The sequence below is a fragment of the Balaenoptera acutorostrata genome, chromosome 3 (assembly GCF_949987535.1).
Source record: "Balaenoptera acutorostrata chromosome 3, mBalAcu1.1, whole genome shotgun sequence".
Taxonomy (NCBI): Eukaryota; Metazoa; Chordata; class Mammalia; order Artiodactyla; family Balaenopteridae; genus Balaenoptera; species Balaenoptera acutorostrata.
In genome coordinates, this window is record NC_080066.1 from 18352026 (window position 1) to 18375126 (window position 23101).

General features: G+C 36.7%; 1 protein-coding gene across 16 annotated transcripts in view; it reads right to left on the reverse strand.

Moving 5' to 3' along the window:
- The window catches only part of PARD3 (par-3 family cell polarity regulator), a 635042-nt gene that overhangs the window by 420528 nt on the left and 191413 nt on the right, over nt 1–23101 (reverse strand). The gene's annotated exons all lie outside the window — the stretch shown is intronic.

A 23101-nucleotide genomic window follows, 5' to 3' on the forward strand; every position in this document is an offset into this window, starting at 1 on the left:
ACAGAGAGGTAAGGGAAGACGAGCAGATGAGGGGGCAGGACGCCTGGCTCAGTGGAGCACGTTCGATCTGCCGGGATGCATGATTTTATGGAACACGCTAATGACGATGGAAGAAAATCTGGGAAGAAATACAAGCATGAAACAAAAAGCAAGAGTGAGATGTGAAAGATTACGTAAATCACGTATTGGGGTTTTAGAAGGTGTTTTTTTTAAACCCCCCATTGGACCAAATGAGTTGTAACACATAAACAGGCACTGTTCTGTTCAAAAAAATAAGACCCTCACTGTAACATTTACAATTCTACAAAAGACTCCATCAAATTCTGCCAAGGCATACCCAGTGGCTGGCATCTGAGGCTCTGGAAAGATAAAATCTGAAACTGCATACTGCCGTTTTATGTATTTTACTGCTAGGCTAGGCTGCATTTAATGCACAAATGCCAGCAGGCCAGGATACAAAAATTTACTATGGATGTGCTTTAAGTTAATGTTGATTCCAACAGTTTACCATCCATCAACTATTCCAGTGCCAATTACCACCATAAAAACCATGCATAAATATCTGAAAAACATGTTAGCAATTAAAGGGAGGAAATATTCCACATTAAAATCAGGAAGAGACTTTAGGTTAAATGCTAAAAGGTAACTACATTCTCAGAACATCAAGTTTCACAGCATAACACAAAATGCTATACGCACTCTAAACCAAAAATACAACACGTAGATCTTATTTAAAATTCAGTAAATGCCAATTATTATTTACTGCTTTCAAAACTAATAGGTCTTCTAACAATATGAGGTTTTAAACTTTGTGCGTCATTAACTTATACTCCATGTTAGTGATGAAGTGTTGACAAATGCTTTCAGTGAACTAAGAATGTGAAAAATTCTGAAGAAAGGTAGCTTAGGTTCTTTCTTTGTACTAACTTTTTAATGCTTGCCTTTTTTAAACAATAGGAAAAGTAAGAGTGCCTGGCACATGGCTTAAAGTCAAGCTTTCTTCTTAAGTAATCTAAAAAGATGAACATAAATTCTTCATCATTTAAAGACTTTACTTTCTAAGCAGAGTAATCCCCATAGTTAAAAAAGAATTTTAATATAAACTGAAAGAAATTTAATATGCCAAGTTAATCAATGACAACTCAACAACCTTTCATAAGGAATCAGGATCCCACAGAATTGGGGCCATTTTTTAAGTATGGAGCTTTAAGACTGGGACAAAAAACTTTTAACAGTAGGAATTGATATATTTTTATCAAGACTACACCAACTCTTTCATCTTTCACAATGAGAAAAATAGCCAAAATCATTAACTCATGGGGAAAAATCTAGAATACTAATAGTAAGATATTTCGATGGCATTGACTAAAATATTTGAGGACCTATTAACTGGTTGAAAATGGATAAATAGATGCAGTCTTTTAAGAATAGTAATTCAAATGTTAGCTTTCAAGACACAGACTGTGGTCCCAATCCATTCAAATAGAATGATGCTGCCACTATTCTACTTGAAGAAAATGTTGAGAAGTTTTACTTATATTTTTAAAATTCAATTAGAAGACAAAATCTTGTATATTGCATGTATAGGAAAATGATCTCCTAGGAAAAAAATAAGTCAAAATAACTGAGGAACAAAACAAAGTTATAGGATCAAAGAATAATCAATACTTCAAGTTTTGCTTTAACTATTAGAAAGCCTTGTACCAAATACATGCCTGAACGCTTATCTTGCATTATTATTTTACTATCCTTATTTTTTTCTAATATCCTCAAGATGTTTTAGCTTTTTTGTAATCATATGTATCTTATAAGGCCACTATGCCCAAATTCAGTGCCATCCCCCATTTTCTGAGAAAACACCTCCATTCACCCGCACACCTACCTTCCTACCACCCATCCAAAGGGGTGGGCGCCTGGTAAACACAGGTGTTCTGAGTGGTTCTACTTCAACCCCACGGCCACTGCCACCATCACCCTCCACTTCCAGCCACACTGATGAGATCAGAGTTGGACTTTTGATCTAAACTGGACCAACTGCACTATCTCCCCAAGGAACCTGCAGGTGGGACTGAAAGACTGAAAGAGGCTGGGACTATCGTAAGACACATTTAGGGATGTGAGACAGACAAATTATAACATGGAAATAGAGGGGCAAAGAAAGCTGCTCTAGGGGAGGAAGAATAAAGCAGAATTCCAGAAGCAAGCAAGAAATCACGTCTTGAGAAGTGGGACTTTTGGTGTTCCTAATGCCGTTTTAGACCTTGTTCCTGTTCTTGTGCTAGTTGAGGTTACGAAGAACCCCTCTGGTACCATCCCAACTTCATTCTTCTTACGCTAACTTGACTTTGTTATTGTTATGTGGAACATCAAGAAACTCAACTGAATACAGCCTCACATCCTACGTGCAATAAAGATTTAACATATGTAACTGTGCTACCACTCTTCAATCCCTTGGCTTAAGATCATTTAGATGAACAAAGTTAAAATGTTTGGGTTTTTTCTGTCCATACCTGTTCCAATCATGGACTTCAAGGGTGATAACTAAGCCTCCCCAACACACTCTTTCTTTTCTACTAACCCACAGCCCTTCACTTTTCTATGTCCCACCCGAAAATATCTAGACAAGGATATTTCTGGTTCATAGATTGTCTGTATTTTATACAAAAACTTTCTGAACACATACATGTACCTGACCCCATCTCACCAGCAGGCACGGGTGATAAAGAAAAGTATAATAGTGGGTTTAACTTTCTCAGCCAGTAGCACAGCAATGCTCAATGGACCCAGTGGTTCACCCGGGACAGAGGAGTATCAATCACCAAACAGCACCCTTTCCAAAGTGGGTCACTGTTATCACTAGAATGTGATTTTATCTCTGAGTAGTTTGGGGAAGAAAACAGATGAGAATTACTCAGCTACTTGAAAAGTAGGAATTGTGCTTTATTCAATTTTACATCCTTGGCGCCCAACACATCATGTAGAATATACTACATGCATAGAAAATAATTACCAATCAGAATACCTAGAAAATACAAAAGGCATGATATAATTACTATTATTACCATCATCATTATTATTTTGCCAAGACTATTTCTCAATCAAAGAAAGATGCAGACAATTGTGGTATTACTGGCCGTATATAATAGGTTTGGACAAAGTAAGACCTTTCAAACACACCTCCCTGTAGGGACACATTTCTCAGCTCCTACTTACTTACTGACACATGGGTTGCACATCTCTTTGCTCAAAAGTATGGCTCAAAAGTGAGTCATTATATCCCTCATTGCTACAGCCCAAATGATCTATCACGGCCACATCAGAGGCGCATTTATGACTTGCTTATTCCAAAACCAATTTGAGTGCGTGCTGTTACAAAGTTTTTGGTAGCTATAGTTCTTAACGGAAATTCTGCTTCATTTTATCAGCCATATGGAATTATAGGCAAGAATCACATTGTAAACTATCATCATTGCCTTCATCTTTAGAACAACAGATAAAATACTTATCGTGCCTACGAACTCATTTCCTCAAAGTGTCAAGTCCTAAGTAACTTAGAAATGAGTCCTACCTTCTTTCTGACGGTCCCTTGACTCTATAATATGAAATCTGCAAGAGTGTAAAGCTACCTATTGCAAAGACAGCTTCCCTTCCACAATGTCCCCTCACCCCAAGTATACACACTTAGCTTTTATTCCAGTTACACGGAACCACTGATCAATTAAATGCTGCTTCCAAACCCACACATCTGCTATTCCTTCTCCCTGAGATAAACAACTCGTATAGGATTAAAAGACTTTTTTTTTTTCTTCAAAGTCTTAAGTTTTCTGGAGACCCTATGCCAAAGCACTCCCTCTTGTCATTCTTCTGTCCTTGGTCCACATGTCCTCTTAGTACTGGTGCCACACCCTGCCTTTTACTTCAGCTAATTGTGCACATCTTACCAGAGCTCAATCTGATTGAATTGATCTTATTGGCAAAGTAGTATTTTCAAACGATCTAAGATAAAAAGGCTTGTAGGCTAACTGGTACAAACTTGTTATGATTTTCTATAACCCATGCCTTAGGGGTCTTGCCCTCTTATGTGTAACTGCTAAGTACCCACGCATTTTTAGGCAAGTGTCATAAACTCTAGAGAATTAGCCAGAGATGTTTTTTAAGCCCAATTTTATTTTAAACTGTAAGTGTCTGGAGCTTTCACAACACTTTCTAAAAGAAAAGTGCAACACTGAGTTGTAAATTCTACCTGAGTTGCCATAGTTACCAGTCAGAATAGACACATACCAATGAAAGAGAAAACAAGATTGCTACCTTTTTAACATCCCAGCAAGTCAAGATTCCTTAAGTGAATGCCCACTGGTCAATGTCACAATTTCCCCTGTAAATCATTATTCCACAGTTTAATAAATATACTTACTCACCAAACAGAAAGACACACAATAACTGGTGAAAAGGATGACTCCCAGGACAGCAATATAATCTGACCTTACTTACTGGATGAGAACAGAAGTGATTATAACAACAAAAACGCACTTGAGAGGCTTCTACCGCCTGTCAAAGTGAAGAAGAACACAATGGGTGTATTTAAGATGATCCTGGGAGCTGAGCTGAGATCCTTCATGTTGTATAGAAACAGGCATTTAAAATGAGTCCGTGAAGAGTTTTCTTATTTAACAAAATATCTTTTACAAAGTAAAGGATTTTAAAAGTTTGAATTAGAAGCTGACATAGGTCATGTGCCTTAATTACGTGCATCATAAAAACTAGTATGTCCTACTGAGTAATTCAAAATAGTGGTAAATGTTTGGCTTCCCAGGCAAAAGAAATTGCTTAATTTCTAAGACTTAAACATGAGAAACCATAACTAACCATGATTTGTGAAGAAGAAATCAGAATCCAAAACAGAATTTGGGGAGATTTTTTATAGACCTTTAGAAGGCTGACTTTATTATATCCTAAATATTTTTTCCATTTGCTTCTATACTGGGGTATTGGCATATATCAATAATATTTCTCAAACACAGAACAACTGTTGCTCAAATCTAGGCCATGCAGAAAAAGTTAATGATACCACAGATACTTATCAAAAGCAAATACTTTTATATATGTTAAATCTAATTCTAATGCTTAAAGAGTTTAAGGGGTTGTTACATGCATAGGACTTGATAATGAAGAAAGGACACAAGCCTAGTACAGACAATGTCACAGAAAACCAAAACGATCTACTAAATGGAAATACATTCATTTTTTTGGTTTCTCCCTTGTAATGCATTTTTTAACATTTATCTTTTTAATCCATGAATCAGTGAGGACAATATTTTGCTATTTATGGGTACAAAACAGCCCTGTCCTAGGTATACCAGGGTATACTTAAGTATGTAACATCACAAGATACAGTAAATTTACTTTACTAGACAGTATAGCATAGTAGGATTAACCAGAGATATACTTCAATTAGAAAATGCTTTAAAATAACAAAGTCAATGAACATTCGACTGTACAATTTATTCTGTCAAATATAAATGTTTGTCAGTGTATGTGTGTAAATTATACTGTCAGTCTCAACACAGCCAAGTGCTTTTGTAAGCTGCAAAACAATTAATAAGCAACTCTCTAAGGGGTGTACCAAAAATTTTCCAGAACACGCCAGATATGGTCAAAGATAAGGGATAAAAAAATTTTTTGATACATGGCTCTAGTATTAAAAACAATTCCTACATTTGAAAGTCAGTGTCAACAGATGCAAGAACTTTATTTTAAAACTTCCAGGGAGACAAAGCCTTTCAAGAATGGGGCCAGTACCCTGCAATCTGGTTTGGGGGTGGCGGAGTGGTTACAGAACGGCAGAAAGCACGCATGCCCAAGGAGTTCTTTTTACTCCTTTTTCTTTTGAGACAATGGTATTAAATTTTAATCACGTTTTCATGAGTTCCAAAGGATAGCAAGGGGAACAAAGTGTCAGCCCTCTTTGGATGTGTTGAGGCATTTGCAACAAACTCAGCTTTTTCATGCAAAACAACAGAATTTGAGGTCAAATTAGTCTCTATCCTTTCCCTCTGGGCATGTTCTCAGGTTAGGACTCTCTCAAACCACTATTTGGGGTAAGGTTTTAAAGAAAGAAAAAAAAAAATTCTTGTGGTAAAAATAGGTGGCACTGCTATTCAACATTAAGAGAGCAACAGCTGAGGTTCCGGTCCTGCGAAGGGGGCAGGGACCAGGAAATATTCTTGATTACTCCAAATTTCTGATGCAAATTACACTCTGTCTCCAATCTTGGGGGCAGTGAGGTGGAAGGAGGAGTGAGAACAAGATATCCCCTTTACCACCACCCCAAACATTTTGTGTTGCAGGAATTAAATTACTCCAGCCTTAGTCTTCATTCACCATGGCAATTACAAAGGTGAAATGATGGGAACCTTATCTTGCTAAAAGTTTACCAACTGCTTTGCATTTTTCCTCGAATTTCGCACCAGTGTCATCAGATTTCTCAGTTTCAATTTCCACTTACCCTTATCCAAAATCATATTCATTGAAACCAGGTACAGGGCGGAAGCCATGCTGAAACGTCATCCTCCCATCAGACAGCCTAGCAATCGGTGAAGCACACTTAGGACCACTGGTGAAGCCCACTGCATCTCTGCTCCGAGGACAGGCAGCCGGGACCACTTGCTTACTCTAGAGGTCCATTTCGGTTTTCCATCTTCCAAGTTTCTTACCAGAAATTTTAAGGGAGGATTACCTTTTTTTTTTTAAGTCTATCATTTCTATAACTGTTAAAACCATTTTTCAAAACCAAGCAGAACGTAAACAATTTCAACCAAATGAACCATTGTTTAACTTAAACTAATGCATCTTTCTAGTTCCGTGAACACCAGTTGATTCTACTCTATCCTAACCATGACACTGCAATCATTCATCCTCCTAAATACAACAGTATTTTGTATCACCATTCTTTTAGTTACCCAGATTATAAACTTAATACTGTAATATGTTAAGGATAGACAACAATGACTCTTTGGGGGTTTTGAACATCTTGAAAATTAGAGTTTAAAATACGTGCTTTAGAACGAGTTGCTGGAGTCACAGGGCTCAACAGAAGCACTTACATATTCTCCATAAGATATTATGAGGCATTGCACAAATTCTACATCCAATTTCTATTTAATGAAACAGTCAATTCATGAGGAAAAATTGTGCTAATATGAGACTATCGAACACTGTGTCTTGTATATGGAATCTGTTTATACATAAGAGTCATACCTGTCTTCAAAAATAAGGTAAATCAGCATTACAATAAGATTAAGAGCATCACGTAATATCCTGATGCCCAACAGGAATAAGAAATTGCATTTTATAATGGAAAGAGCTTAAACTTCAGAGGACCATGTATCTGTCAGCTGATCCTCACCTTGGAGGATCCGTCATCTTGGACTATTGTCCCTCTTTATCCATGCAATGAAGTTAATAGTTTATAAGGAGAAATTATATATATCACAATTAATTCATCCTCTGGTAGGTAGGCTGCATTCACCCAAATGTTAGCCTTTTTATTCATACATAAATAAATGTTATTTATCTATTTAAAATATAAAAATAAATGCTACAACATTAGTTACTCAATATCCTTTCCAAACTCCTTCGTCACTAACCGAACCCCAATATTTTCAGTATCTATGTGTTTCTGATTGGCTATGTGGCTTCTTGTCATTTCATTTCATTTTCAGGATTTGCTTAGGGAAGAACAAGGAACTCAATTCTAGCCCACAGGTCAGCAGATCAAGTCTTCCTGGGGCTTTGGGGGCGGATTTTGAACTCACGTTGCTGGAACGTGTGGGGTGGAGGCACTACAGTTCTTTTGTGATTCTGGGAAGAACCAGCCTAGACGTTGAGCATGACAGAAAAGAAAGAGCTGGGTCCCTCATAACATTATTGAGTTACATAATTAACAAAACCTCACACGCTATTTTAGGATATGTGATTGTGCAAAGTACAGACTCTCTATTGTTTGACTCTCTCTTGAGTGGCTTTTCTATTATATGCATATAGGTTGAGGAGATATTTGGGATGCTCATGTCCTGTGAGAATATATAAACACATTTTATTACCTCAGTCTATAATTGCAAGCCATTAATATGATAATTTTTCATTTATTGATGGAATAAAAATAACCAACACTTCTCAAATGCTCACCGTAATTCATTTATTCCTTACAACAAAGTTATGAGGTAGGTACATCTCTTATCCCCAATTTAGAGACAGGTCAACTGAGGTCCAGAAAAGCCAAGTAACTTGTCTAAATGCACAGAACTATTAACTTGACGAGCCAGGATTAAGTTCAGGAAACTGGCTCTCAAGCCCACTCAGTATTGTTAAGCAATACTGTCTGTCAAATGAATAGCATTAAAATAAATTTAGACCATTAGTGTTATTAATTGCTGGCCAGAAACCCAAGATAATTTATTGTCCAATTATACCCAATTATGAGAGCTAGTTTAATTACATCAAGACAGTTCTTCATCTGGTCACTATTGAAGACCATATGGCCAGATAGAAGACATAACATTGAAAGATTTAATCCCATTTTTCTTAACTCAATAAACAACTTGCTCTTTAACAACTTCTGTGTTGCAATTAGTTTATTCCCCATTCTAAAAATCTGAGTTTTTAGAAAGTGATTTTGATGCCTAGTACACCTAGGAACCTCTGCCTCAGGTAATTATGGATGATTCACTGTCAAACACGAAAGGACGATGGTCCCTTTCTTTAAGTGTGCAAGCTCACAACACTAATTAGATCACCCGGTTTGGTGTGGGAAGACAAACTTCGAAAAATGCAGGATTCAAATTATCATGATAATTGGCTTTTCCTAACTTGTCCCATTTTCTAAATGGCAAAAAGTAAAATAAAATAAAACTAAAAGTCATGATTCAACTATTTTTCCACTTTATCAAAAGGAAAATACCAACCTTGATTTTTCAATGATTAAACAAAGTCCAATGAACTGACCGTTGACAATCCAACATCGATCCTGGGGTCACCCCAAGGATAAAGCAGGGAGAGAGCTCTTCTTACTATGGGGGTGGGGGTGTGGAGTTCAAGGCTCAGTCAACAACCTCCTGCGGTGTGGGTAAGGAACAATGCCCAGCAGCCCAGTCAATGCCATAGCACAGAATGAAATTTTCTACTTTGCAGAAAGTTTTGAACTGTTTTTTTTCAGAGGTTGACAGATAGAGCTGTGCATTCTTGAAAATGATGTGAAAATAACATGAAGCACCCCTGAGGGACATTTCTATACAGGTCGTTATAAGCATCTACAAAGAGGCTTAATCTTATAACAAAACACAGATTGCGACTAATTCCACAGATTAAAATCCTTAAAAACCAGGTCAGGGTCATGATTTGGCCCTTCTGACAGGCCAAGTGCAAAGATATCCTGGGGGAAACAAGGTGTAGACTCAGGGGGGTAATGAGTAAAATGTATGGTAAATACATTATTCAGGAAATGCAGTGAGAACATCTGACCCAAAATGGTAGAGAAAGTGGTGCAGAATGGATCATAATGCAAAATTTACTTGTGTAATATCAAAACAAAGAAAAAAACAGGCTTTAAACATGAGTTGTGTGTTTTCTTTTTCCTACATGCGTTTTTGTTTTTGCAATGGAAAATATCACATAGAAGTCCCACAGTAGTTCATTTATAGTGTTCTATCTAGATATTAATTAACCAAATTAATCCAAGAGTTTTTGCAATTGGTATGTCCATTCCTGCATCCGGCCAAACAACACACAAGATGCTGATCTGATGGCTGTAAAGCCAATATTGCTTTAAGACAAGAACATGTCTTTAAATGTTATTATTAAAACTCTTTTTTGTACTATTTTAAGGGGTAAACTTTTTTTAAAAAATTCTAGAACTGTTCAGATACTTTCCGGATGCTTTTTTAAAATGTATTTTAGGATAAAATTTAACTTCTCTATTTATAGTCACTTCCTCCGTAAAGACTTGGAAATAAAGAGCACTAGAGACTAGTTAAGAAAGATTGCTACACAGGAAACTAACAGGAAATGCAATTTCTAGCTGTTAGTACAGTGCCCCACGCAAAGAAAACAAGAGGTTAATGAGGTCTTGCCGATCCAACCTTCCCTGAAAACAGGGTCGCTAGTTAATGTGCAACAGAGAAAAAAGATATTCAACAGAGTGTGAATATCAGTGTCTGTAATGTACTCCTGTTACACCATGAACTGATTTAGTATGTGTTCTGAAAGCGAAGTACTAATCTACTAAAAAAATTCAAAAAACAATGTCAATACAGACAAGCACTCGTTTTAAAAATAGTGGTAAAGAATTGAGACCATTTTAAATTAAAACAGTAACTAAATATGGGTGTGTACACATGTAGGAATGTTTGCTTGGGTGTAACGAGTATTATGAAAATTTAAATCACCAAATCATTTCTGAAACAGTTTTAAACCTTAAGAAGACTGTGTCCTTTGACATTTTCTTTTTACACTGATTTGACTTAACATTAAACAACTGGTCTGGTCAGAGTTTCAAACATTCAGAGGCTAAATTCATCCATGGAGCACTACTTCGAATCGTTCATTAACACAAATACACAGAGATGCAAACATCAGTTATGTACTTTGACAATTTAATCTAATTTTTAAATTTCCAGTGGCTTTTAAAGTAGTAAGAGCATTATTCGTTTAAACAATAAGATAAACACAGGAAGAGCAGAAACCAGCAGTTACAGCTGGACACTAAGCTATCAATATTTTACCAAGAAGCCTTGCACAATAGACTCGACATTTCCAGATTTATGCTCCAGCCATCTGTCTCAGATGGTGTGATATGCGTCACTGTTGAGGGGCTAGCTAGCAAGCACGATTAGTTTACTACAAAGTATAATCGAGTTCTGCCTGTCGGAGAAGTACGGATAGGTGGGCTAAGAGGGAGGGAAACCAAGTGTCTTCCATTCACTCTGCGCTTCTCTTCCTGTGGAGCCATCAAAGAGACACCGTCCCTCCGCCGTCCCTTCCAGGCTCCATCGGTCACCACCAGGACCAACCTTCCAGTCTGTTATCGATGCTTCCTACTGAATAGAGGAGTTTCAGGAACTACCTTCCAAAAACACCTGCATTTTATCCTGGCTGGGACTATCACTGCACAGAAAAGTGAACAAAATTCACCCAGCTGAAGTTAGTATTACAGATGTGAATGACCTTCTCCACCACGATGATCACACTTTAATAGTCAACCAGTGTTGTAGGAATCTTGTCATTCATTATTGGCAAAAGAGACACCTATGAAGAAGCTTTAATTCATTATGATTTTAAATACTTTTGTTATGAATCAAAACCTTGCTCAATTTGAAAGTGTCTATACAATAAAAAAGAAAACTTGTTTCTCTGATTAATTACACCAGAAAACATAAATCATATTTTAAAATTTTAAAGAAATAAATAAAGGGGATTTTATTTTTCAAAAAGCCTTTGACATTTTCATAAATAATAAAACTCTGAGGTCTAAGAATAAGAATAATAACATGATAATTAATAATATAATAACAGAGACATACAGCTAAGAGGTGGCAGAGCCAAGGGTAACCCACTCTGTTCTTCTCAGATGCAGCAATTTGCGAGTTAAAGAACAGAGACACTGGAGTCAGATGCTAAAATCCTGTTCCAGAACTTGCTCGCTGTTTGACTTGGGGCAATTAACCTCTCTGAACTTCAATTCCCTCAGCTGTAGGAAGGACGCACTCAAATGTCAATTGCCCAATTCCCTTCCGAACTTTTATTTCTAATAGTGTTGCATATGAAATACTTCAACTGACACAGGCAATTACATTTACAGTGTGTCCTATTACCTCCAGATAAAAACGTTAATAAAGCCTTCCAAAAACAAAGAATCATTCCTTAGTATGATTAATAATTAACAGGTATTAATATTCAAAGCTAAACTCATCATACTACTTTTCATACTATCTAAAACTATATGAAAACTTTTTAAATGCCAGATAAAAGGTATTCTATAAATAATAATGTAAGGTATAACCAAATCATTCCCAGAGCTCTTCTGAGCAAGCAAAGACAGTAACACAACATTAGCCAAGTGCAAAATAAGAAAAGCTTTATTGCATTGAGTTTTAAACATCAGCATATGGAAACTATAGAGAAACTGGAAAATCCTTCTACAGAGAATGGGGGTGGGGGGGGCTGATCTTACTACCACAAGAAGACTCACACAGACGTTTAGTTTTGATTTTCAAATCATGAGGGAGAAACTGACTCAAAATAAATATGCAATGCTATATAATACTGCATTGTAAGTGACAGTAATTTTTTAACAAGTCACCATCACTAAATGCTACCAAAACTTTTAGAAAAATTATAATAGATAAAATGGTGAAATTAAGTTCATCCATACCTGAATGAATGAGGATTAACTGACCATTGATTAAGCAAGACTTTCCTTTCTACTCAGACAACTAGAAACAATAGGTGAGATTATAAATATTTTCCATACCATTATTAAAGGTTTTACATCTTGCTAAAACAAAAATAGGAACAGCTGATTCCAGTGCCACCAATACATATTTTTACTTTCCTCAAGCAGACACAAAAAATAGGCTCATAGGAAATTTTCTAAAAATAGAAAAACAACACACATGTATCTAATCCTTTAAGAATCTTCATACTTGAATTCCAAAAGTTGCTTCCTCTCCTAGTTTTAGCCAAAACTCTCAAAAATATACTCAAAATTTTACCTGTTGTTTGAGTTATTTTATAAACAACTCTGTTGGTTTACCACAGTGCTTAGCAATGTTTTCCTTCTCAGTGGTGAAGATGGGCTTACAAAGGACTATTCAGGAAAAATTAAGATGTGAGGGACTGCTTTTGTTTCCACCCAAAACTCCAATCGGTTATTAAGTTCCAAACTGTGACAGGGGCATAGTAACTTATTCTTACAGCTAGATGAATGTGAATTAAAATTAGCACCCCTCTTCAGATAGTAAAACGTTCAATTCTGGGATTCTATGAAAGGTAGCACAGAAGTAGGTTTTAATTTTTTTATCCTCACGCCTCAGTGAGCAAACTGAGTTGGCACAGCTCGGCTGCCACGTGGGACCCAGGAGTCGTTGGCTTTTAGATTAATTATGATGATGATGACGATGATGATGTGAACAGCTAACATTAATACTGCACTCAGTATAGGCTAAGCATTGCTCCAAGCCTGTTACGTATACAATTCATTTGGTCTTTATAACCCTGCGAGGTAGCATTAACATTATAAATCAGCTACTATAAAACATAAACAGTCACAAGGCTTCCTCTTCAGCAAAAGGTAGCAAAACTAGCAATAATTTTAAATGACAAAAGCAAGAACCCTATATATTTGGGAAATAAAGTAAATGACACACCGAAGAATAATAAACCAAAAGAACAGATGGAATGGAAACTTTTGTTGGAGAAAGCAATGACTGATTCAATTAAGAATGCTAATGTCCCTAGCAAAAGTGAACCATCAGTTCAACTTTTTGGAACACTGGGTTGTGAAATTACTCTCTTGTTTAATGTACGAATTCATATTTCGACCAATTTGATGTGCATCACTGGTATAAAGTTAGCTCCTTAGGTAAACAACAATATTTGTTGGGTTTTTTTTAAGTTCGCTTAACAGGAAAAATAACACAGGGCTCCATATTTAGTGAGAGAATGCAAACAATACTATTATGCTTTACCTAGTAAGAATACCTGGCCTTGCATTCCCAAAGCAATGAGAATTTGCACAAAGAAAACACATTTCTCAAACTGACACGTATGAGTGTATGAACTATGGATTATGAAAGCAAGCAACTGTTAACTCTGAATACCATCTACAATTTTTTTGGATTATCTTGAAAATATTATCGATGCTCTAAGTAAGAAAAAGGTTTTGTTTTACTTACAAAACTAATTGATCCAGGGATTTTCCCAAGTAAGAAGGTAATTTGAAAATAAATGCAATAATATGAGTTGAGACGAACTGAGTTGTGACTGAGTTTATCTTAGCCTAACCAGCATCACATTCGTGGCTCTGCTGCTCTCTGCTCCTCCTCTCTTACACAAGAACTCATAAATGATTCTTTTTCTTTTTTAAAAAAAAGATAAATAAAATATAACTACTAGATGTGGTAGTAAAAGTAAATGATAGTGAAGTTGTCTAATCTAATGATGCAAAGTGATATAAAATTTATTTTGGCAGTAGCATTTTTTTAGTAATGATTTATTTTATATCCTATTTCTATACTAAAGGCAGCACTTAATGTTTTCTGCCTTATTTAAGATATTTTGTGGGGGTCATTATATCACACCCTGGTATTACAATTTTTGGAGATTTAAAATAGTCTCTGTAGTTAACATCAAGAATTTCAAGGATCTATTATACTTGTGGCTTAGAAGGATTTCACAGCATCAGCTTCTGTGTAGTTTCTGGATTGAATTTGCTTGGAGAATCCACTTTTCATGAAACACTATCAAGAAGTATAACTTTAACAAGGAGTTCTCCAAAAGGTCTTTTGACGTTATGAAGCCATTTGTTTTCCAGTTAGGTAAGGCTTGAACATTTACATTTTGGATTAATATTTTTATAAGTAACTTCCTTTGTATTTGCAATTTTATCCTGATAGGTCAAATTTGCATATAATACATCTTATAAATGTTAACATTATAGAGTAATATAATATATCCTTTAAGAATTTTAAAGCTTTCTTTTCCACTAAATTAGAATCTGCAAAGAAAGAGCAAGACAAGGAATAAGCACTGCTTTTTCAAGCTCTGCAGGTGATTTTTATGTGTCGTCTTGAATAAATGAATCAGTTTTAAAGATGTTTGGGAGCTTCCTGGTAGCCTAATGGTTAGGATTCAGGGCTTTCACTGCCATAGCCCAGGTTCAATCTCTGGTCAGGGAACTGAGATCCCATAGGCCGCACGGCGTGGCCAAAATACATATATATTTTATATATATATAAAAATAAAAAAATTAAAAAATTGTTTGACAAGAGGGTAAAAGAGAGGGCCTCCCCAAATCTCAATGCGTTCGCTTCAATGGGAGTCCACGGTGGAACACATTAATGACAAAAGACTATGCTTGAAACACACAGGCTGGCTTAGGTGCTACAGAGGAGAGGACTACAGATCCAGAACAAAGCAGTGCCCTTTGCTTGTCTCTGGCCCCTCTTCCTACCCCAAGTCTACCCATCCTGACCTCAGAGAGGTGGTTGCTTGCTTTGTCTAACTTTCTCTCATCTGCTCTGTACCTCTTTCAGCTGTTAAGAGCTCATAATAGCCAAATCAGAAAACTCTTTAAAAATGAATTCAAGTCAAATGAAATCAACCACAGAAACACATTGCATTTATGACTTTACATTTTAGGGCAAGAAATTTTTGAAGACGACTATCTGACCAGAGGGGTGGAGGAAAGAAACAAAAAAACGACAAAAGCATTTTTGGACCATATGAAATGAGAGGTAACCAGCTGGTGGCTGGTTTTCCTTTCAGCCCTCATCTCACCCCAATTTTCATGTTTCACTCCCTGACCGCACTCATCAGAACTCTATTGAAGGAGACGGCTGTGCGAATTTATAGAAAACCAAAGAAATCACTACAGAAACAGTCTCCAAAACCCAAAGAGAATCCTGGAAGCTGACCAGTGTCAAGATCTGAATACTAACATGTACAAATCCAAATGTAGACACCTCCATGATCATTTTAGTTACAGTGGAATGAGTCACCGTATAGTTTCTCTGCATCCAACGCGTAAAAAGGAAAGGGAAGCTGGTTTTCAACATCATACTCTCTCTAAAACAACTTGCAATCAATTAATGTTGTCAGCAGCAAAACTCAATTTTCTCCCCTGCGTGCAGAGGTGAACACACAGGACAGACTGGTAATTCCCGTTGAGAGTGTGGCGAAGTGTTTCTAAGCAACCTTGCTCCATCATCTTCCCTGACAAAAACAAGGGAAAGAGTCTGAGCTGAGGGCTGATGGAGCGCTGAATACTAATGCAAGGAGGGGAGCTTCCTTACTGACTTTGGGGAGAGAAACACAGGAGCAGCTTCTAGCTGTAAATAAATTCTAATTAAAACGGTGTGCAGCTCCTACAGCTGAAGCCAAGCCCACTGACGAGGTTCCCTCTGCGACCGTCCAGCCACGTGAGCTGGGCTCGTTCATGTACCTGTATATTTAGTTTAGCAAATGATTTGTGGGTGTTTGCTGGAAATTACTTGGGGGGGGAAACCTTCCAAACATGTCCATTTATTTGCTGTGGAATTTGTTTAATCCTCTTAGGAACATTTAGACTGACAACATTCTGAAATTAGCATCTTTGCCCAAGAGGCCTTTCCAGTCACATGCACTGGACTATATGACAACCCAGAAGCAAAATTTAAAACGTTTCAAACCGCTGGCCATACTGGTAACACCACACAGCACAGCAGAACGAATCCAATTTGAATGAGAATCAAGGATGCTTTTCTCCTCACACCCTTTTCCTCCTCTGCACAAATCCATCACTCTCTGTTGCTCTTGTATCATCCCCTGCCTATAAAATGGGAATGAGAAATAACTTTTTCCAATAAAAATGCCATAGAACTAGAATAAACTTTTTAAAGCTGTTAACACCTCCTCAGAATACTTTAACTACTATTCAGTAAAAATATCACAGAAAATTTTTGAAAATTTGAAAAAAAAAATTTTTAAGGAAATTTTAAAGGAAAATAATTTTTAACTGAATCGTATTCTGGGCACACTGAAAAGGTTCCATTTAAAGGACTTCCACAGACTTTTTTTTTTTTTTAATAAATAACCTATAAAAATACACCCAGTATTAATTAGTAAATCTTCATTTCTTATTTTTAAAATTTTTAAGACATGCCATTTTTCTTAAATCAAATGAGAAGGTATTCCTGTGGCAATGAACAATAAAATTACCAAAGAAGACATTATAAAATGGCAAAAGCAACTCACATTTTGCCAAGTGCTATGCTTGCGATTCACAATTATCATCTCACTTTAAGCTGACAGCCCTGAAGTGAGTTCTATTAATCAGCCCGTTTAACATACGAAGAAACTGAGGCTCTGGGTGGTCACGTGTTAAGTACTAGGTGAAGCCAGGATTCAAACCCAGGTTCTCTGTCTACACAGGCTATGCCCTTACCAATTCACACTCATATTTCCAACTTCTCAAACGCACTCAACCCGAGGTAATGTACATGCCTTAAGTTTCTAAGAGTATTAGGATGTACCCAAGTACACGTACTAATCAGACTTTTATGTGGGCAAAATTTTTATTTTCCGATTTTTCTGAATCAGTTCAGGCTGAATTCCTATTAGTTATGAGGAGAAGTACTGAGGTAAGGGGAGGGGGGAAGATATGCCAGACATATACAATGCCAAGAGATCTGCTTAATCAAGAAAGCAAAGTATTAAATAAACCACTTTAGCAACATCCTTTTCAGTAAACCCTGGTGTCTAAGTATTATCTCAAATGAGGGTGAGCCCACCTGCAACTCTGCCTTCCTGCCACTCACCCTGGATGACCTTGGTTTCCTCACCTGTGAGACAGGTGTTCTCCCAGGAAACTTTTGGAGAGATTAAGCGAAAATACATGAAAGAGGCTAGTTCATTGCCAGACAGTAGGCACTAAATAAATAATACCTACCATTTTCACTGAAGAAAATAATTTTAAATCTCCAACTAAACATGCCTGATAGAATCTGAAAAAGCACTTTAATCTGCTTGCTAAAAATTGCAAAATGAGATTTCTCTTTTAAAGGCTGTATCTATTCCCCATACTTTTTACTAATTCTGGCTGTTATCCTTAAAATTTATTCCAAAAACCTGGCATCTCTCCTATTTAAATTCTTTAAGCTTGAAATCCTGATCAAACTTGGGCACATAAAGATTTACACCGTAATTCACAGAGTAAACAGACTACAGACAGTGTGCTCAGGACAGGCACCTAACTTCAGAACAACACTAGCTGCCAATCAAGTGAGACTCACTATTTGAATACAAATCAAATTGAATGTCATCAAGGAGGGTGACAGACTGTTTGCCCCATGAGATGACTCCTTATCTGACTTAAGTGATGCAACGCATTTATCATTTAATTTCTAACAGAAAATGTAGAATGTGGTTAGGGTTCGAAAGTAACATTTTTGTTTCAACTTCTTTTTTCCCACAAAATATAGGTATCATTAAAAAAAAAATAAGCTTACCTACTTGAACTCATAATAATAAATATTCAAATATCAAACACTTCTTGATTTAAATTCCTTTCAAAAAGCTAGTAATTATTACATTTCTTAAATACAGCATCTTTAAATATAAATAACACGTATTCGGGATTCTTGGGAAAATATGTTCTAGAAAAATTTTTAGTTAATTTTTAAAGAAACCATTGCACAGAGTTTCAGAATTTCAGAAGTGGAAGAGAATAATATTGTAACTCAAGCTCTTGCTTTAAATGTGGGAATACTGAGGCCTAAAAAGACACATCAATTTGCCTAAATGCATATGTTGTCCCTCAACAGGAACTCTAAAACTAAGATCCAGGTCTTTGAGAAACCAGGACTTGCTCTGCTGGTATAGAGCTGAACCTGATGAAAATGGATTGAGGGAAAGAACCAGAAATGCTAGGGGCCTGGACGAGGCAGCAGTGGAAAGGAGGGATTTCACTTGGTTATGGATGAGAAAGAGAATCTCACAATCACGATATTATAGGCAATCCCTCAAGTGCCTAAAAACTACTATTTAACACGCCTGACACCGAAAATACTCATGAGTTGATTCATAGGCTAACTAGAAGGCATTCTTTGTCACAAAGCGAGCCTTTTTCCCATTAGCTCTACAACGAAAGGAACAGAAATAGAAAGCTGATATTAACTATTTAAAAATTTACACCAAGAACCAAGGAATTCCCCAGTAGAAATATAAAGACTTGGTGGAAGTTACGTGAATTTATTGCCAATTCAGTTGTCTTAAAAGTTGCGCTATAAAATATATTGTCCTTTGCTGTTCCAAATCACACTTGAAAGAAATAATAACTTTCTTAAGAGTGTTTCTGGAATTTTCTTCTATTCTCTAAAGCCAAATCTCAGACCCTTAAAGACATGGTGGGCTGGCATTTTGCCCATTGTTCTCTAGGCACATTTTTGTTCTTTTAAAGAATAAGGGGGTGAGGGGGTATCACATAGAAAACTATTCCAGCATAAAGCTGCTTACATTTCCTCCTGAAGCCTTGGGAAATAATGTCCAAAGTAGAAGCAGTACAAAAATCTAGCGTGAGGATTACTAGTGAGAAAGTGACTCGTGAGAACAAATACGCTCTTCAACGTCCTTTTGGAGCCCCTAGTTTAAATGAATCAGGTGATTATCCTAATACTATACATGCACCTCTACATGAAAGGGAAACCAGGCGCCCTTCTTCCCTCCTCTCTGATGCATGGAATGTGGACCTGATGATTGAAGCTCTGGCAGGCACTCTGGACCATGAGGTTGATGGGCTGAGGATAACACTGAAGTGAGTCAGGCATCTGCTTCTCTGACCCTGGGGCTATCACACCAACCAGCCCTGGGATGCCGATGCTTGACTTCTTTATGTAAGAGGGAAATAAACTTTTAGCATGTTTAAGCCACTGCTGTTATCTGGGGAACTGGGGGTTGTATACTGCCACGCTTAATCCTAACAAAGTCAAAGATTGACGAAAAAGTATTTACCAGATATTTAGTAAATATAATTATAAAAAGAATGATACAGAGATCTCAGTTTTTGTTTTAATGCTATGAAATGTAAACCGAGTTTAAGCGAATGCCATTAAGCGAATGTCTTAAACAAGACACTGAGGAGAAAAAACAAAGTTGACTTTGCAGAACAGACACCCAAAGCATCTTCCTCTGCAGACAGCAGGAAAGCCCTACTCCACCACCACGTTTGAAGACACGCGTGCTCCCTGCTCTCCTTGTCTTTTGGGTTGTGTTTTGTCTTAAACCTTTGGAAAAAGAAGTGAGATTGCTGGTGAAACCATTTCAGGAGTAGTTCCTATCACCCAGATTCCCTGCTTCTTCCTTTCCTCCGTCTCCTTGAATGTTCTGCCACACAGTTAATCAGGCCAGCCTTCTAAATTGAGGAAATGGAGCCCAATCAATCTGCTTTTAGACAGAGTTAAGAAATAGACAGTAAAAAACACAATTAGGAAATCTTATCTTCCAGAGGTCACTGCACAGATGAAATATGAGAATATATGTGAATCCACTTTGTAAACACTAAAGTACAATACAAACGATATTAGTATTGATTCTGTTAAACTCATCAAGAAAGGAAAAAAGAACATTTTCCCTACCAGAAGGAGAATGTGCTTTGCAATTTTCTATCACTTTAATACTTCAAAAGTTTCTATAAAATTGATTTTTTTAAATCAATGCAAATGAGGGACTAATTTTAATTCCTTTATCTCCACCAGTTTAACATATATCAATAATGCTACCATTTCCAGGTATTTTATTTACCAGAGCCTTTGGTATACATGAATCATACAGTATGCCAAATCCTTAGGATCCTTAACTCAGGTTAGAAAACCTATGCTTCATACATGAATTTGAAGACACGAAGATGCCTGGCATGTCCTACTGACTTCAAGCTATTATTTTTCAAACTATTGTCTCTTCCTGGTCCAAAGCAGACATGCATTTGTTGCTGTGAGGCTCTTTAAGTCCTTAAAAGGGCAACCCATCATGACTGCCTTCGAGACAGAAATCTTCTCCTCCTCCTTGTCCGTGTAGACATAATGTCCCTACTTTATCCTAACATGAAGAATGACTACTGATGTTACTTCAGAAAATCCAATGCAAACATTCTCTAGTCTAGCAAGGAGGAGAAAGCTGTCTGCTTAAAGACCCACGCACTGTGTCTAACACACTTGGTAAGATGCTGCAACTTTTTGAAGCTAAAACCTAAACGTGTAAAATAGGAACAACACTATGGTGAAGGGCATTCAGAGGCTAGCTCCTTGGTCCCACTTCATCTTTCTCAAGCAGCAGTGTGCAGTACCTTGAGAAAGACAGCCACCCAACTCATCAAAAAGTTGAGTATCCCAATAATTCACAGTAAAACAAACGTCATCTAGCTCAATGAATTTTCACGTGTGTCTCTACAATATATGTCCACCATTTTTACCTTCTCAGTTGAGAGACACTCCTTTTTTTGAAAATTTCCCTTATTGCATTAGAAGTTCTTGTTTTGCCCAGTCATAATGCCATCTAATGATGGGAGGGTAATGGAGCTGACAAATATATATAATAGTACTCCAAGACTACCACTTGATATTTGTTCATCATATGGACTAAAAATCTTTAGGTTAATTGTACATCAATATCATATCTAATTCACATAATAATCAACTGTTATTTTATTACTATCATCTCCTGAAACAGTCATCTGGTCACTAGGTTTTTCCTTCCCTTGACCCATGGATTTGATGATTTTTCCCCAGATACAATAGGTTTTTGAAAAGAAGTCTTTTTCACCTTTTGCTATTATACTAAACTTGCATGTTTGACCCTATGCTTCATTCTCGCTAATACTCACAAAAAAAAAAAGGCACCTCCCCTTCACTATTATTTGTAGATGCCATTAATATACTGCTTAGCTAATTCTTCCAGATCATTAAAAAATATGTACATATTACCCTGTGGTTCTCTTCAATTTGATATGTTTTCAGTAATCATTATCCTTCTGGATAGTTTATTACACATTTACCATTTCTTTATCCAATTCAGTTAATTTGGTATATAAGATTTCAAAAAGAAACTATTTTCTCAAAATCATGATATTTAACATCTCTAGCCTTTTTTTAATCAAGTAATTCTACAAAACTATCAAGGAAAGCAATCAGGTTTTTGTGTGATGATTACTGCTTTAAATTCTCTGGTCCTGTTTCCATTATCTTATAGATGTTTACACATTCTTGTTAATGTTATTTCATGAATCTATTAGGAATTGAAATTAAACTAACTGGATGCTAATTTTTCTTTTAAAAACAATCTACTAAATTTCCCCTGCTAATTCTTTATTATTTCTAGTACTAAGGCCCACCACTTTTTCTAATATTCCCTTTTTTTTGGCAAAACTCTAAAAGCCTACAGATAGCACCAACTCTATGAGAAGAGAAGGTGATCGTGGCCTGCAGGTGTGATTTTGGGCCACTGAGCACACATCCTTCCCATCCCCCAAACTGTTCTGCCTCTATTGCAGAACAACTGTTGCACAACAACAGTCCTGAAGGTTATTGCCTTTTGTAAAATCCCATAACATCATAACTTAGATAATTTTTAAAAGGTGCATAACTGCAAAAAATTTGTGTAAAATGAGGGAGGGGTGCGTGCATTTGCTCATTTAAGCCTAAACTCACTCTAGAAGGACACACACCACACACACACACACAACACTGGGTGCCTCCAAGGAAGGAACTGAATGGCTTGGGGATGGTGGTAGCAGTCATACCTTTTGAATTTTGAGCTGTATCAAAGTATCACTTACTCAAAAAATTCGGGTTATCATTCCAGACCAAGAGAATCAGAATCCTCCGCAAGATGTTTACCAGAATTTTTTTTTAACAAACTATTTTCCCTAAAATCCCATAATTCCAATATCCATGAAAAGAAAATAGATTAGTAATATCAAGCAACAATTACTACTTTAATGTGGATTAGTTTTCAGCCCCAACTGAAAGATATAGAAATAAGACACCTAGAGATACAGATATGGGAAAGAGGTATTAAAAAACAAGACTCTAAAAGAAGTAATGACCCTTTAGGAACCTGATCATTGTCTTTGGAATAATTACTTGATTAAAGGAACTCAGTACCAAGGATTTGGAGAAGTACCAAGAGGCAATCTCGTAGGATGAATCAGTAGGAAGAGAACTCAGGCCATTCTCATTAAACCTCAGCTTTCTCCTTGGGCTAATCCTAAATGAAAAACATTTCCCTGGCTTCTAGAATTATCTACCTGCACAGTTCCCTTAATGCAAAGGGCGGGGGGCGGGGGGGGAGAGAAAAG